General features: G+C 31.3%; 1 long non-coding RNA gene across 1 annotated transcript in view; it reads right to left on the reverse strand.

Annotated features, from left to right (window-relative positions):
* The window catches only part of LOC139503254 (uncharacterized), a 45,098-nt gene that overhangs the window by 5,081 nt on the left and 24,583 nt on the right, over nucleotides 1-15,434 (reverse strand). The window contains exon 2 of the long non-coding RNA XR_011659073.1: nucleotides 6,580-6,766. This is a non-coding gene — a long non-coding RNA (uncharacterized lncRNA). The remainder of the gene's footprint in view (nucleotides 1-6,579; nucleotides 6,767-15,434) is intronic.

The following is a 15,434-nucleotide window of genomic DNA, read 5'->3' on the forward strand; positions in this document are numbered from 1 at the left end:
TGTATGCATTTCCCATTAGGGTCCTACCGGTATGTTTAAACTAAGTCCCCTGCTGGTGGCCATCTTGGATGATGGATCGGCAACAAAAAAATATAGCTAAATCTTATATTAGGAAAAAAAATAGATTTAGACCCGCAAGCCCCCTTAAAAAGAAAATGAAATCAATTTCCAACATTCACTTCTTTTCTGACAGATGGTGTAATAGTGAATATATAATTGACAAATATGAAATTATTTGCCATTTTATTATTAAGTGCAAGTATATAGGCTTTTAATTGACACCTCCTAACAAACTTAGATATAGGAAGATGCGGGGTGACTGAACGCCAATGAGACAACTCTCCATCCAAATAACAATTTATAAAAGTAAACCATTACATTAGATACAGACCTATACAAATTGATCTGAAAGTATTAGTAAAATGACCATGGGACCAAATACTGGAGTGAAATATTCTAATTTAGCTGTAAACATTTGTATACCAGAATCACTCAATAAAACCTTTTTCATCGCTGTTGTAAAAAAAACAGCAGTTTTTTATAACATCTTAACGTAATCCTACTCACAAATGTTGTATGAAAACAGCATTTTTTTTAAAAATTGAAAGATGTCCAAGGGTTTGAACTTTCACTCTTCAGTGTTTTGTACTTGAATGAACCTTATGTCAAATATTGACAAAGAAATGTTTTAATATTAATATAACTATAAAGAACATTAACCTTGTTTAAGTGAAACTAATTACCAATAAACACAGAGATGTAATACTAAGGGAATATCTATAATGTCTTAATGACTAGATGATGGTTATGTCTGTTTTAAGTACCATCCACAAGGGTCAACCCCTTTCAAGTCTGTTATAACAGATATGGACTCAAAATTGGATGCATTATTAATTAAATGTAAGGTGGGATAAAATAAACAAGACCATATAGAATATAACAGCAACTTATTTCCAACTTCTTTCTGTGGAATGCTTTCTTATATTTTTGCTCAAAGAATCAGAAGATGTGGTTTGATTGCAAATCAGAGACAACTATCCAACAAAGTCCAAATGATGTGGATTAAAGGAATAAAATTGAGAATGGAAATGGCAAATGTGTCAAAGAGACAACAACCCAACACAAGAGTAAAAAAACGCTGAAGGCCACCAATGGGTCTCCAACACAGCAAGAAAATCCTGTCTATAATGTCACTGTACAGCATTTAACAATGAGCAAAATCTATCATATATACCACATGGTGAGCTGTAAAAGGCTGATTTATTACAAAACAATTAAAAATATAAAAGACTGTGAGTCAACAACAACAACTGAAAAATAGGACAAATTACAGGCTCCAGACTTAGGACAGGCACATATAGAATATGGCAGGGTTTAGCCATCTGTCTGAGAGCTAAACCCTACCATAACCTACAGGCTCCAGACTTAGGACAGGCACATATAGAATGTGGCAGGGTTACCAACCATCTGTCTGAGAGCTAAACCCTCCCATAACCTACAGGCTCCACACTTAAGACAGACACATATAGAATGTGGCAGGAGTTAGCCATCTGTCTGAGAGCTAAACCCTCCCATAACCTACAGGCTCCAGACTTAGGACAGGCACATATAGAATGCGGCAGGGTTAGCCATCAGTTTGAGGTAACAGCATAACATCGAAAAGAACAAATCAGCAGAAAATGGTTTGAGTCATCAGATTAGCTTGATACACAAAATTAACTTACATAAGACAACAGACATTAAAATCCTATACTTGTAGTCACTGAAAGAGAGACCATGGATATCAAAGCCATAAGGACAATATAATGCCAATGGCATGGCTAAAAAAGAAAAAGACAAGGAGACAAATAACAATACACAAAACACATTAACATTAACATAGAAAACCAAAGATTTCCACCAAAAACTGGGGATGATCTTAGGTGCTGAGACTGATTGATAATGAGCTTTATAATAATAAAAGAAATGAAATCATGTAGTTCCTGAAATATACTAGCCTAGGAGGTCCTCAATTATTTATTGATATCCAGAATTTTAATTATGAAGGTCCCAAAATATTTCAAGAGCTCCTTAAATACAATATTGTTTTACTTAATCCACACCTCACATATAATAGTATATTAAAGAACAATCACAACATTAAATATTCATATTTGTATCATTATTATCCTACTGAAGAGGATTTAAGTAGTAAAAAGCACACATGAATATGAGTTTGTTTACAAAAATGAAATGAAAATATCATATTATTGTACTTAAATAAAAATACTTTACACTGACAAATATTGATAAAATATCACATTTAAAATCAATGTACTTTAGTGGAGGAAGTTCAACGCTTGTTCAAAGTGTGATATAAGTGCAGATAGTTCAAAGTGTCATTTTGTTATTTTATTATTTTTCCCCCTATTGGGAAATACCAATATATGTTATAAGTTTATAATATAATGAATTCATAAGAGACTTATTTTTTCTATGATATTGGTTATTATTCTGAGCCTTTTAAATTGAAATATAATTTATATTAACTATATATGAGTGTATTAACTATATATGAGTGTTGATAATGAAGAAATTGAAATATATAAGAGTTGATCTCACAAAGATTGTTTTACATGTATTATCATCTGTATAGGTTTCGAAAAAGAGGGATGAAGGATATCAGAGAAACTCATAGATAGAAAATAAACTGACAACGCCATGGCTAAAAATAAAAAGACTTACAGAAAAATAATAGAACAGAAGACACAAGACTAAGCAACACGAACCCCACCAAAAACTTGGGATGATCTCAGGTGCCCTGGAAGGGTAAGCAGATTCTGCTGAAATTATTGGTACAATTTCAACTCTGGTGGATGAAGGTTATAAAGGCAATTATTTGGCACCAGTGAAATAGACTATTTTCATATAACCAATTTTTGACTCCTTAGTTATAATTTTTCAAGACAAGTTTCCTACTCTGTGGTACTCTAGCTGTCAAGTAAGAGCAACTAAGACCCTGTTTACATTGGCAACGAAATTGAATCGATGATAGATCTTTATTTGAATCGGTCTTAAAAAGACCAGTTTGTTTACATTGCACAAGCAAGATTGATCAAGATCGATCTTATTTAATTCAGTGTGTTCACACTTCAACATTAAAAGAACCAGTTTGACCTTTATTTTCCTATCTAAATATAACAAACACCTGAAAAAAGATTGATCACGATCGATCTAAGCGTTTACATAAAAAAAAAAATCGATCTTTTTTAAAAACCATACACCGGCCTCTGGAGGTAGGTTTTTTAAAGTCAAATTGAAGATCAATCTTACTCGTTTGAACTGGACCAAAGATCGATCTTAAAAAGATAGATCTTAGTAAAGATCGATCTTTTTGTCAGTGTAAACAGGGTCTAAAAGTAGCAAAATCATGCAACCTAACAACGAAAATTAACTGTTTAATGTTTTCTGTACTTGACAAAATCATCCAATGCATTTATTTATTTCCCCAAAATGCACCTTTTGTAACTATAAAATATTCAAAGCTTTATAAACCACCATGATAACAATGTATGTTCCTTTTATAGATAGATGAACCAGGTGTTATGATTTCTAAAGTATAAGTGCAGAAAAGTCACTTTGACATCATACACATGATGAAATTGACATGTTTGATTTGAAATTACCATTTCTGACCCATATAGTTTGTGGCAAAATGGATATGACCAAAAACTATTAATATTTTACACACATTTACATCTTTATAAAAGACGTCTGATTACCCGTACAAAACGTTTTTTTTTTGTCCATTTTATTATTATTTGGGGGCAACCAATTTGCATGAATATAGGTAAACATTAACTGCAGTAAATTCAGAAGTTTAAATTAAATGAGATGTTTTTATTATAGAGAAAAATGCAATAATTCAGACTCCAAGTTCTAAATTTTTGGATTTCTCTCAATATTGCAAAAATGAAAATTGCATTTAAAATTAGCTAAATTGGAGGACTTATGCATTTATTTAGTTTGTTGTAATTTGTTAAAAATTTGATCAGGCTGCTGGCTTTTGATATTTGAATTGTTTTACATTTAGTCATCATACTTATGCCCAAACTTGAAATTATGGCTAATTTAAAACTATGCAGCTATAAGGTATTGGAATTGCTAATATTATGTCAAAGGCTGTACGTACCGTAACCTACATTTGCTTCGTTTAGTCTATGTCTGGTGCATTATAAGTTGCCACATAATGGCAGTCATGCCACATCTCCTAATTCAGTATCTCGTTGTTATAAAAAAAAAACTCAATATTATCTGTTACTGAATCATTCCTTCAAGAACAATAACTCAGGATATTCAATTAGACAGAAACAACAACAATGTCACAAGGGTCAACATAAACTAGGTGGACACAAATGTTGGTCAAAATAACAATATAAATTGTCAACTTGAGTGATGTTGTAAAGGGATATTGATCCGGGCAGGAAAATCAAAGGGAAGTAAATATCGTGTAAATGTTAGCCTACTACAGATTAGTGTTACATCTTTGTTAAACTTGGTCCATAAATTTTTTTCCGTCAAGTATTATTTACAATAAGAACTTGTTGCAATTTAAATACTGCAATGATATATTAAGACTGATTAAAAGAGGGACGAAAGATACCAAAGGGACAGTCAAACTCATAAATCGAAAATAAACTGACAATTACTGCTATGGCTAAAAAAGAAAAAGACAAACAGACAAAAAATAGTACACATGACACAACATACACAAAAAGGATATGAGACCCTTTTTAACCAGTTTATAGGCTGTGACTTTTTAAAAATAAAATCTGATCTATAACTTTTAATTTGATCTTAACAAAAAACAAAATGCGACCAAACTTTCTATTTCATTTTAAAGTCAGAATGTTCATAATTAAATTAAAATAGTTTTCAAAAAGCTCAGCTCTTTATTTCCATTGTAACCCGACTATCAGAAATTCTCAAAGACAGTTCTCAACAATGATGAATAAGAAGGGCAAAGCTAGAGCTGATATTTGCATGTGAAAATCCAGAACAGCGTTTTAGATGCCCATGAAGTGTTATATTTCATATTCTGACCAAGGCAACATTTCAACATTTAATGATTTATATCATGTATATTGTATGAAGAGATATTGCTTTAATTGCCCTACTGTTAACCTTTTAAAAAATAAAAAAAAAAAACTGGTACCCTGTTCTAGTTTGACCACACATCAGCTTTAGCTCCATGTAACTTATAATTCTATTCCCATGATTATTGAAATAAGAACCACACAGATAGAAATCTATACATTATGCAAATAAACATATTGGGACATTAACTTCTTTCAGATTTTTTATCTAAATAATCAAAATATGATCAGAGTAGCTTATCATAAGGAAGGAGTGTATATGGTTTTAAGTACATTCTAGATTTAAGCTGTCATTTTATTTTGTGCTCTCCATTGTGTTTTCTTTTTCTGCAGACATACTTGAACCTTAATATTTCTCTTTTAAAAACAATAACTTGATGAAGACAATCTCATCAAGGACATAGAGAAAAGCATTAAATATACAAAAAAATATGAATAAAAATTACATAACAAAAGCTTTATAAACTTCCTGCATGATCAGGATTTGTCTTCATATATATCAGTAAAATAAAGATACAAGTTTGACCACAACTAAATAAGAAATTAATTTAATTTATATCATGCAAAGATGTTGAGAAAGGCAATAATTCTACCAAAACACAAACTTGATCTATGATTAAATTATTAAACTTTAATAAAAAAACAAACTAACATGGATAGATGGTTTGCCAAATTTAGACAACTTTTCAAGGTCAGGTACATTGTCAAGACAGATGTAATACCAACGATAAATGTATTGTCATTGACATATGCATTGTGGTGTTTACATGTACTGCAACGACCAATCATGAGATGCTTTTTTTTGTCAAGGTCAAATGTACTTTGAATGACATATGCCTTGCCAAGGTCAAATGTACTGTGAATGACATATGCTTTGCCAAAGTCAAATGTACTGTGAATGACATATGCTTTGCCAAGGTCAAATGTACTGTGAATGACAATGCTTTGCCAAGGTCAAATGTACTGTGAATGACATATGCTTTGCCAAGGTCAAATGTACTGCGAATGACATATGCTTTGCCAAGGTCAAATGTACTGTGAATGACATATGCTTTGCCAAGGAGAGATATGTTGCCAAGGATAAAAGTATTGCACAGGTACCTCAAATGTACTGCCACCCCTAAGGACTGATATGATAATTGTAAACCATCCGAATTTCGTGAGCAATTTTTTGTTGCAACTTACGCAAATATAAATCATCACACCATTTTTAAAGTTGGCTCTTCCCTTCTCTTACTACATCAAGTGAACTTAAGAAACTAGTGAAAATCGTGAAATTAAATTGCTACGAAGTGCGCTAGAAAGGGCTAAGCAGGAAATAAAGTAATAACGAATATAAGTTGGTTTACAGTAGTCATGGTCAAATATATTGCCAAGGACAGATTGATTACTAAGGACAGACGTATTGCTATGACAGATATTATGATCACAATTATCTTCTTACCTTTCTAAGTGTCCTTGAATAAGTCACCTTCTTGTAATGTGACTGGTGATCTTCAACTTAATGAGTCCTGAAAAACAAACCCTTGATCACCCGAGATTTGATTTGAATCCTTTGATAGTTTTGATTTTCAGGGGAGGTAACTTATTCCAGTATAATCCAAAATCACTGTTCTGCACTTCTACTCAGACTACAAAGAGAAAAAAATACTGCATTATGATTTGATATAACTACAAATAAGGTTTGATGCTTTAACACATAAAACCAACTTCATATTCTTACAACAAATTATCAATCATAGCAAATGTAGAATTCAGTTGAAACCTTATATGCTAGGGTTGTCTTAATCTTGCAATGTAGTGAATGGTTTTACTTTGTGTTGAACATGTTGAAGGCATAACTGTGTCTTTATGATCAAGAACCACAATAAACATGATAAAAGTGCTCTGACCTTTGGTTTTTGGTTTAAGTACAAAAAGGGCAGAAATTCAAGTTAAATGTAAAAGCTAATGGATTGATGATGAATGTCATTTGGTGATGGGAAAAGCTTACATCATGCCTTTAGCCATGTTAGCCAGATAAACCAAAACGGTGACAACATATAGGTCATATCAAGTAGAAATTGACCGTCAGGAGTTTTCTTGATAGGAGTTTCTTTAAATAGAATCCTTACTCATTGTTGCAGTAAGTAAAACAAGATACAGGCCTCGACAATAAGGCTTGTCCGATTGTCCGGTACCAGAGGTAAAAAAGGTCGGACAAGTAAAAGCTATACCAAGCTTGTCCGATGGGACAAGTAGAATCATTCTGCAGAAAATAAATTTTAATCCAACTTTGATGAACAAAGTATAATTATTAACAAAAAAAGAGGAAAAGAAGATTTGTTTGACATCTTTCCTTTTTAAACTGAAACTAATTGACACTTTTTATTTCTCAAGACCCCTCAGACTTGCAATCAATAATTTAAAACTGGTTCTTTGTCAAGTACTTTTAACAGTAAAAAAGCACACTTTTCTCGGAAACCAGTCTTACCGATCCCATTCAACCATGCGCTTTTTAGATAAGGTAACTTTAAAAGACAGTTCTCACCAGAAATGATTCGGCTCCAAGTTTAATAGACAGTTGGGCACCGTAGGAGACATATTTCATAGACATGATTAATAGACAGTTTGGCAAGGCAGTATATATATATAGACATTTCTGGACCAAGACAAATCAGAACCTCTTTTCCTACCTTATAATAATTAATACCAATGTCCATACTGTATTTTTTAAATAAGAATGAGGAAATTATTTACCATAAAAATCATCAAATCATGTTTGATCTTATGTAGAAAAAACAATACTTGCAATGCAGTGACCTATAGTTGTTAATTTCTGTGTCATTTGGTCTTTTGTTTCATTGACAATCATACCTCATATTCTTTTTATTGATTGCATTTGAATAAACTTTTTTTCAACTTTTAAAAAAATAGGATAAAAATCAAATGAGTGTACATTTAGAGGCCAATCCGATGGTGCCTCATGTGCAAAGTATGATGAGACTTTAGCATTGATAAAAACTAGAACCCAAGTCCTGTGACACAACTAAATTCAGTTGTTCATGGCTCATATCTTTTAAAAGTATTTCAAAGGATATAAAACAAATTCTGTTCAATTTTTTTTTAATTCATTTTGTTCCTTGAATCAACTTGAAATGCAAAAAAGGTTATTATTAAGATTTTTTTTGGACAAGTTACAATTTTATTCGGACAAGTAAGTTTTGGTATGTACTTGTCCTACTGGACAAGTTGAAAAAAAAGTTATTGTAGAGGCCTGAGATATCTTGCTACTATTTTTAATTAACACCTGGATTGATCATTTAGTAAGGATATAAAGCTTACATCATCCCTTTAGCAATGATGTACCTAAAAAATATGAAAAACAAATTAAGGTCATATTAAGAAGAGATTGACCGTCAGGAGTTTTCTTTAAATAAATAAAAGCCTATTTAGATTAAGAAAACTTGACTGATAAGAGTTTCTTTAAATAGAATCCTTACTCATTGTTGCAGTAAGCAAAATAAGATATCTTGCTACTATTTCTAATTAACCTGTATGTTCTAACACCTGAGTATCATCAATATCATTGTGACTGCATGGTATTAATCAGAAAACAGATATATTATAAGTTAGATCTTCACATGGCATATAAGCTCATATTCCTTAGGTCAGTGTTCTAATATCCCTTGACTCATCAGGCAAAGTAGATATAGGGCAAACACCTTGATTAAAGAGCCAGTATCCACAGTGGTGGATCCATAGAAGGGGGGGTTCTAGGGTTAGAAACCCCCTTTTTTGACAATCAATGCATTTGAATGGGGACATATAGTTGGAACCAATACCCTTTATCCTAGTTTGGGACGGAAACCCCCCTTTTTATCCTATGGCTGGATCTGCTCCTGAATTACCCTAATTCCAACATTATTATTACTATTTCCATATGTTTCATCTTGATTCAGTTCATATCTCCTTAATCATGTGGATGAGTCAAACTAAGTATTCTGACTAATGCTTATTCTAGGCGTAAAATTAATCAACTCAAACTTGAGTTACAAGACAACAAATTAAAGGGCAAGAACTCATCTGAATTTACTTCTAGACATGAGCATTTATGGACTATGAATTGTAAAATCCTCTTCTACCGAATCTATGACAAATAAAAAATGTCACCAGAACTGAAATAAATGAATCCAAGTACAGTATATATACTATATAGCCTGCTTAATAACACATTAGACTTACTATATACCCCAGGACATAGAATATACATTATCACATGTCATATGTGTACTTTTAAGATGTAGGTTGAAAAATGACCTTAGTATGAGTTAAAGAATGACCTTTAGCAAAAAGCATTAACTCTCAAAATTTTACATGGGAGCCTCCATGGTTGTACCATGGTTAGAAACTGCACATTAACAGGGGCGCTATTTTTTAGAAATTTAAAAATAACACTCTTACAACATCCGCCTGACAAGGTGTCATGTCAGATCTCAAATTTGGAATAAAAATTATCTTTATAATAAAAATTCTTCTCTTTAATGTATTTATGTACTGGTAAATTCCTCCGTTATCCAAAGCACACCTCAAAAGCTGTGAGGGACTAAAGTGGAATTCAAAAAGCTTAGAGTTACTGTAGTCATGGTAGTGTTATATAATGCACTTTAAGAATACTTTGTAATAATAATAAAAATTATACACTGATCCCTATCAGGATTAATGTAGATGTGTCACTAACGTGTATTTACGACAATTTTTTACATGGACAATCAAGGCCAACACAAAGGGAGTGCTAGGACACCAGGAAGTCTGATATTATGGTTGAGGAAGCGGCAAATACACAGAGAAAACCTTACCAACCCTCTCCTGTTCAACTTAATCCTAGGTAATTTAGAGATCAAGCTCAATATAGTCTCTAAGTTTTTCATCAAAAACTTGGTTAAAGTCACTCCGTGGTAAAAAAAAATTCTGCTCCGTGAATAGATAATTAACGCCCAATTTAAGTCCATCCAAGTTGCAAGAAGAAAGTTTGAGATTCCTATACATATTTGTCATTCTGCATTGTTTTGGATCAAAGTTTCTTTTCTTGGATATTTAATTGTCATTATAATATTTTTTTTTAGTCAAACAGATGTCTGTAGTTAATCACAATCAAGGACTTTTATAGATGTAGAAGTTATAATTATATCAAAGTTGAACAAATTAAAACTTGTTATCATATTTGTTTAGCAAGCAGTTTCTGAAGTATTATTGTCATTAGTTTAACCAACATTATTAATCAATTAATGTAAAGCTTAATTACATTTGAAGCTGTATTTCTAACCACAAACAGCTAATTGATATAATGAAAACTTATAATTTATAAAACATATATAGAATTAAACAAATCACTTTTATCTATGAATAAATTAAGCGTGAAGTAATTATTTTAAAAACGTAGAGGTCATTGACAATTCAATCACCGAGCAAGTTAAAACATATTCAAATTCCCAATCATGTATTTTTCCATAATTTTTAAGAAATTTAAATTGAATTAAAAAATTGTTCATTCTTATCAGTGAATCAATTCTAATTTAAAATAGATTATAAATTTTTATTCACATTTTTTCGTGCTTGAAACTCTTACTGTGTGGATTCATTTATTTTTTGGGTATATGTTCGTTTTTCAGGGATTGAGGAACAAATGTATTTTCATGGATATTTGGTTACATTGATTTGCCAACATCTACAAACAATTATAGCATATATAAATTTAAGGCTTGAAGGCCATATGGTGACCTATAGTTGTTAATGTCTGTGTCATTTTGGTCTTTTGTGGATAGTTGTCTCATTGGCAATCATACCACATCTTCTTTTTTATATTTGTTGATTGAGGAAAACAATTAGTTTATTTTCGTGTAGTACTTCAAACATGGATTTGCCAACTTCTACAAACAAGAATCTATAAAATTTATGTTCATTTAACATTTATATTCTTTATTGACCAAACCCATGAAAAACATGAAAGTTTATGTATACATATATATATATATATATATATATATTTATAAACTATTTTTATACTTACAACTTTGTGACCGAAAAGGATTCATCTCAAATACCCATTACTAATTACTAAATGATTAGAGAAATTAATGCATTAATTAATTACTAGATTAATCAATTAATTAATCAACCTGAATGTGTTTCATTAACATTATACATACACGTATATGCAAAAATCAAAAGTACAAATAAACCCCCATCTTCATATGCAAAATTGTCCTGAATATGCATGAAATATTTGCCACTGGACGTTAAGCAACCAACAATCAAATCATATGCAAAAGATGTATATATAACTAAAAGATAATATTACCTCAAATTTCAGAAAATGTTTGTAGAATTCAGTCCATTACATCCACACTTTATTAATTTTGAATAAATTCAGAATTCTGAATAAATGTCATATGATATAGTTAGTATTTGACAATAAAACCAAATTAGGTCAATCTCAAAAGTTCATTCACTACAATTTAATATCCAAGGAGAAGGTAATCAATATCCCACTTCAATTAATTAATTAATTGATTAATTGATTAATTAGTTAATTGATATATAAAATCAATAAACATCCATGCAATGTCCACTTGTAGAAAAAAGTTGAAGAAACTAACTCTGACAAGTTATATCCACATAACTGTCCAACATAACTTCAGAATTGTAATAATGTAACTAAAAATAGAATTCTGAACAAAATAATATAGCCTTGAGTCATTCAATAGTTGGTCAGTCTAACTCCAAGGTCTGGTGCCCTGTGTTAACCGCTAGATGACCCTATGTATTACATCACACTCCTAAACTGGGGCACCCTAAAGGATGTTATTTAATCTATCATGAACATCAGTTAAAACCTTCAGGGTATAATAAATAGAAGGATATGTGCTACATTGATCAAAACAATCAAAAAAACTAATAAAATACAATAAAACTGATTAATTCTATTGGACACAAATATCAAAATAACTCTATCATAAAACATAGAAAATTTTGCACTGTATTTTTGATATCTTTTATTGTTTTGTTTATTTAAATGATTCAAAGTAAACAACAATTGAAAGGGTAATTTCTTTTTGTTTTCAATTACTTTTCTATTTAATTCATTTTTCAAATAAATGCCTTGTGGTTTGAGTGTGTTTATGTTGACTTCTCTCAATGTCAAACTAATCCGGTTTATAAATTTAATAAAAGAAAATACAATTATTCTTCGCAATAGTACACAATTTATATCCACATTTAACTGGAGGCCATTAAAAAGCATGGAAATTCTAACCTGCAGCTTTCAAGACTATATAATAGGATATGAAGTCTATAAACAAAACCAATTTTCATCATTTTTTTCTTTGCTTTGAATCTCAATTAATCCCTAGTTGCCCATACAGGAACTAATTTCACTCCTACACAGAGATTTATGTTTCCACGAAAATACTATATTTACTTGTTTATTAATTTATTTGAGGTGAAAATTGGGAATCCAATATTCAAAAGTAATACTGTATAGGTTATTTTCGCGGGGTGTAAGTTTTCGATTATTTTTGCATTTAGACTCGAGCATTTAGAACAAAATTGCCCCAAAAAAATTCTGCAATTTAAAAGTGTACATGCAAAGGTATTGACAAAAGTTTTGAATTTGTCCTTGAAAATAATAACCGCCCAAATATTTTGTATACCTTTCTCAATAAAAATTGTGAAATTTTACACCTGCTATACGGTACCATCATCCCAGACTTCAAAACTTCTCTCATGCATTGAACAAAACAGAAAACTACAGTCAGTCAATAGTTTTAATAAAAAACAAGAATGTGTCCCCAGTACACGAATGCCCCACTCGCACTATCATTTTCTATGTTCAGTGGACCGTGAAATTAGGGTAAACCCTCTAATTTGGTATTAAAATTAAAAAGATCATATCATAGGGAACATGTATACTAAGTTTGAAGTCGATTGGACTTCAACTTCATCAAAAACTACCTTGACCAAAAACTTTAACCTGAAGCGGGACAGACGGACGAAGGAACGGACAAACGAACGGATGGACGAACGGACGCACAGACCAGAAAACATAATGCCCCTCTACTATCGTAGGTGGGGCATAAAAACATCCCATTAAACAAGGCTTTACTAAAATATAATTAGATCCTATAACGCTACAGCTATAGTAATATTTCTTGGGTTGATATAAAACTAATTTCAACTGACTTTTATGGTTTGATTCTATTTCATGTGCTGTTTAAGGCGTTACACCACTGTCCACAGTCTGGGGAGGGTTCTTGTGCCCCTATAATTCAGTTGGTCTAGTCGTTTGTTGTTGTACTTCATTATCATATTTGTTTTTTTGTTTAATATTTTATACATAATTGGGCCGTTAATTAATTCTTGTTTCAATTGTTTTACATTTGTCATTTCAAGGACTTCTACAACATGTTATGCAGTATTATGATCTATTATAGGCTCATCTCATTGTTGATGGCTGTACAGTGACTTATATTATTCATTATATTTTTTTTATCTTTTGATTTTGCCTTTTGCTAAAGCTGGGCTTTCTGTTTTAAATTTTCCTTGTAGTCAATTATTTTTGCTATTTTTTTTTAGCACATAATATGGTGCAGGTTTAGCTCATTATTAAAGGCAATGGTCCGTGCCATATAAAAGTTGTTACATCAATGCCTGTTGGTCTATGGTGGGTAGCTGCATGTCTTATCTGGCATCCATACCATTAGATATCCTTATTTTATATGTTTATCAAATTATTTTCAGGAATGTCTTTGTATTTATTGCCAAACCTTAGAATTTTATATTCATGGCATGTTTTGTGATGTCATGTTACATGTATGTCGTGTAAATTATAGATATAACATTTTATCCTTAGGACCTTGATCAACCATTCCGTAATTTCGATCAGAGTGAGTACTGTGGATTCATAATTTTTCATTTATACCAGTTTTCATGGAATTCAAGGATACAAGGGAACCACAAATTTAGATATATAACAATTACAAATTTTCTACAGGAATGTATGCGGACATTGTCAGACAAAACCAAACAATTATATGTATCCACAAAACAATTTTTCCTGAGTCCATGAAAACTGGTATCCACGAAAATAAGTGAATCCACATAAGCTGAAATATAATCAATATTTCAAAATCTTTGATTTTTAGTTCAGTATACTGGTATATGTTGATGTTATTGACCTTTTCCTGCATGGGTCCATTAACTCATTCATTAATGTTATAGACACTAGACAAACAATCTTATGAACAACAACTTATTTTTGAGAAACATTTTTGAAAAATGGCTTGATACGGAAAGGTTATGCATAAAGGAGGGGGAGGACAGGGGGGTACCCTTCTCCCTTCTCCCACCCCTCTTCTCCTTTCTCCTACCCCCGTTCTCCTTTCTCCCATTAGAATAAAACATCAAAACATCTCCTTTTGAGATATTTTTTCTTGAAATATTAGATAATTTTTTAAAAGGAGAGATTATTTTCTTTTTTCTCCTTTCTCCAACTTTTTCTCCTTTCTCCCAGCCTTCCTCTCCTTTCTCCTACCCCCTTTCTCCTTTCTCCTACCCCCTTTCTCCCTGTCTCCCTTACCCCTGTCCTCCCCCTCATAAAGCCAAAAATGGAGGAGTTTTTAGAGCATAGTAACCAAAACAGTCTTACATTGTTAATCAGTCCACATGTCCTTATTTTATATTGACAGCAAATAATATATAAAAGATAATAAATATTCTCAAAAGATTTGGCCAATACAGTGTAATTACCACATGACACTTGAGCTAGTACATTTTTTTTGTACTAGAAACATCCCTCAATCCAATAACAAATAAAAGGTACAAAACTTGTTTATTTTCAGAAATTTCTCCAAGAAGATTTATTTAAAGAATAGATATTATATGAACTCTCATTATAACTTTTAACATCTCTCCTTTTAGAATATATACTGACAGCAATTATAAAAATGTCAGTTCCGTGATGAAAATAAAAAATTCTAAGAAAATCTATTTTAAAGAATAAATATTATATCAAATCTCATTATAAACTTAACATCTCTCATTTTAGCATTTAAACAGCATTACGTCAATTTGCCAATTCGTGTGATGCAAATCACAATAAAAAAAATTATTATGTTTCTTTTAACAGCTTCTAATTATATATACTGACTTCTTTGTTTTTAATTTGATTTTTTTCTCAAGAAAATCTATTTAAGGTGGTACCCAACACTTTCACTAAAATTAATTTGGCTCGTTTAATTTTCATAAAATTTTGTCAAAGTA

This window comes from Mytilus edulis, chromosome 14 (assembly GCF_963676685.1).
Source record: "Mytilus edulis chromosome 14, xbMytEdul2.2, whole genome shotgun sequence".
In the NCBI taxonomy this organism is placed as follows: domain Eukaryota; kingdom Metazoa; phylum Mollusca; class Bivalvia; order Mytilida; family Mytilidae; genus Mytilus; species Mytilus edulis.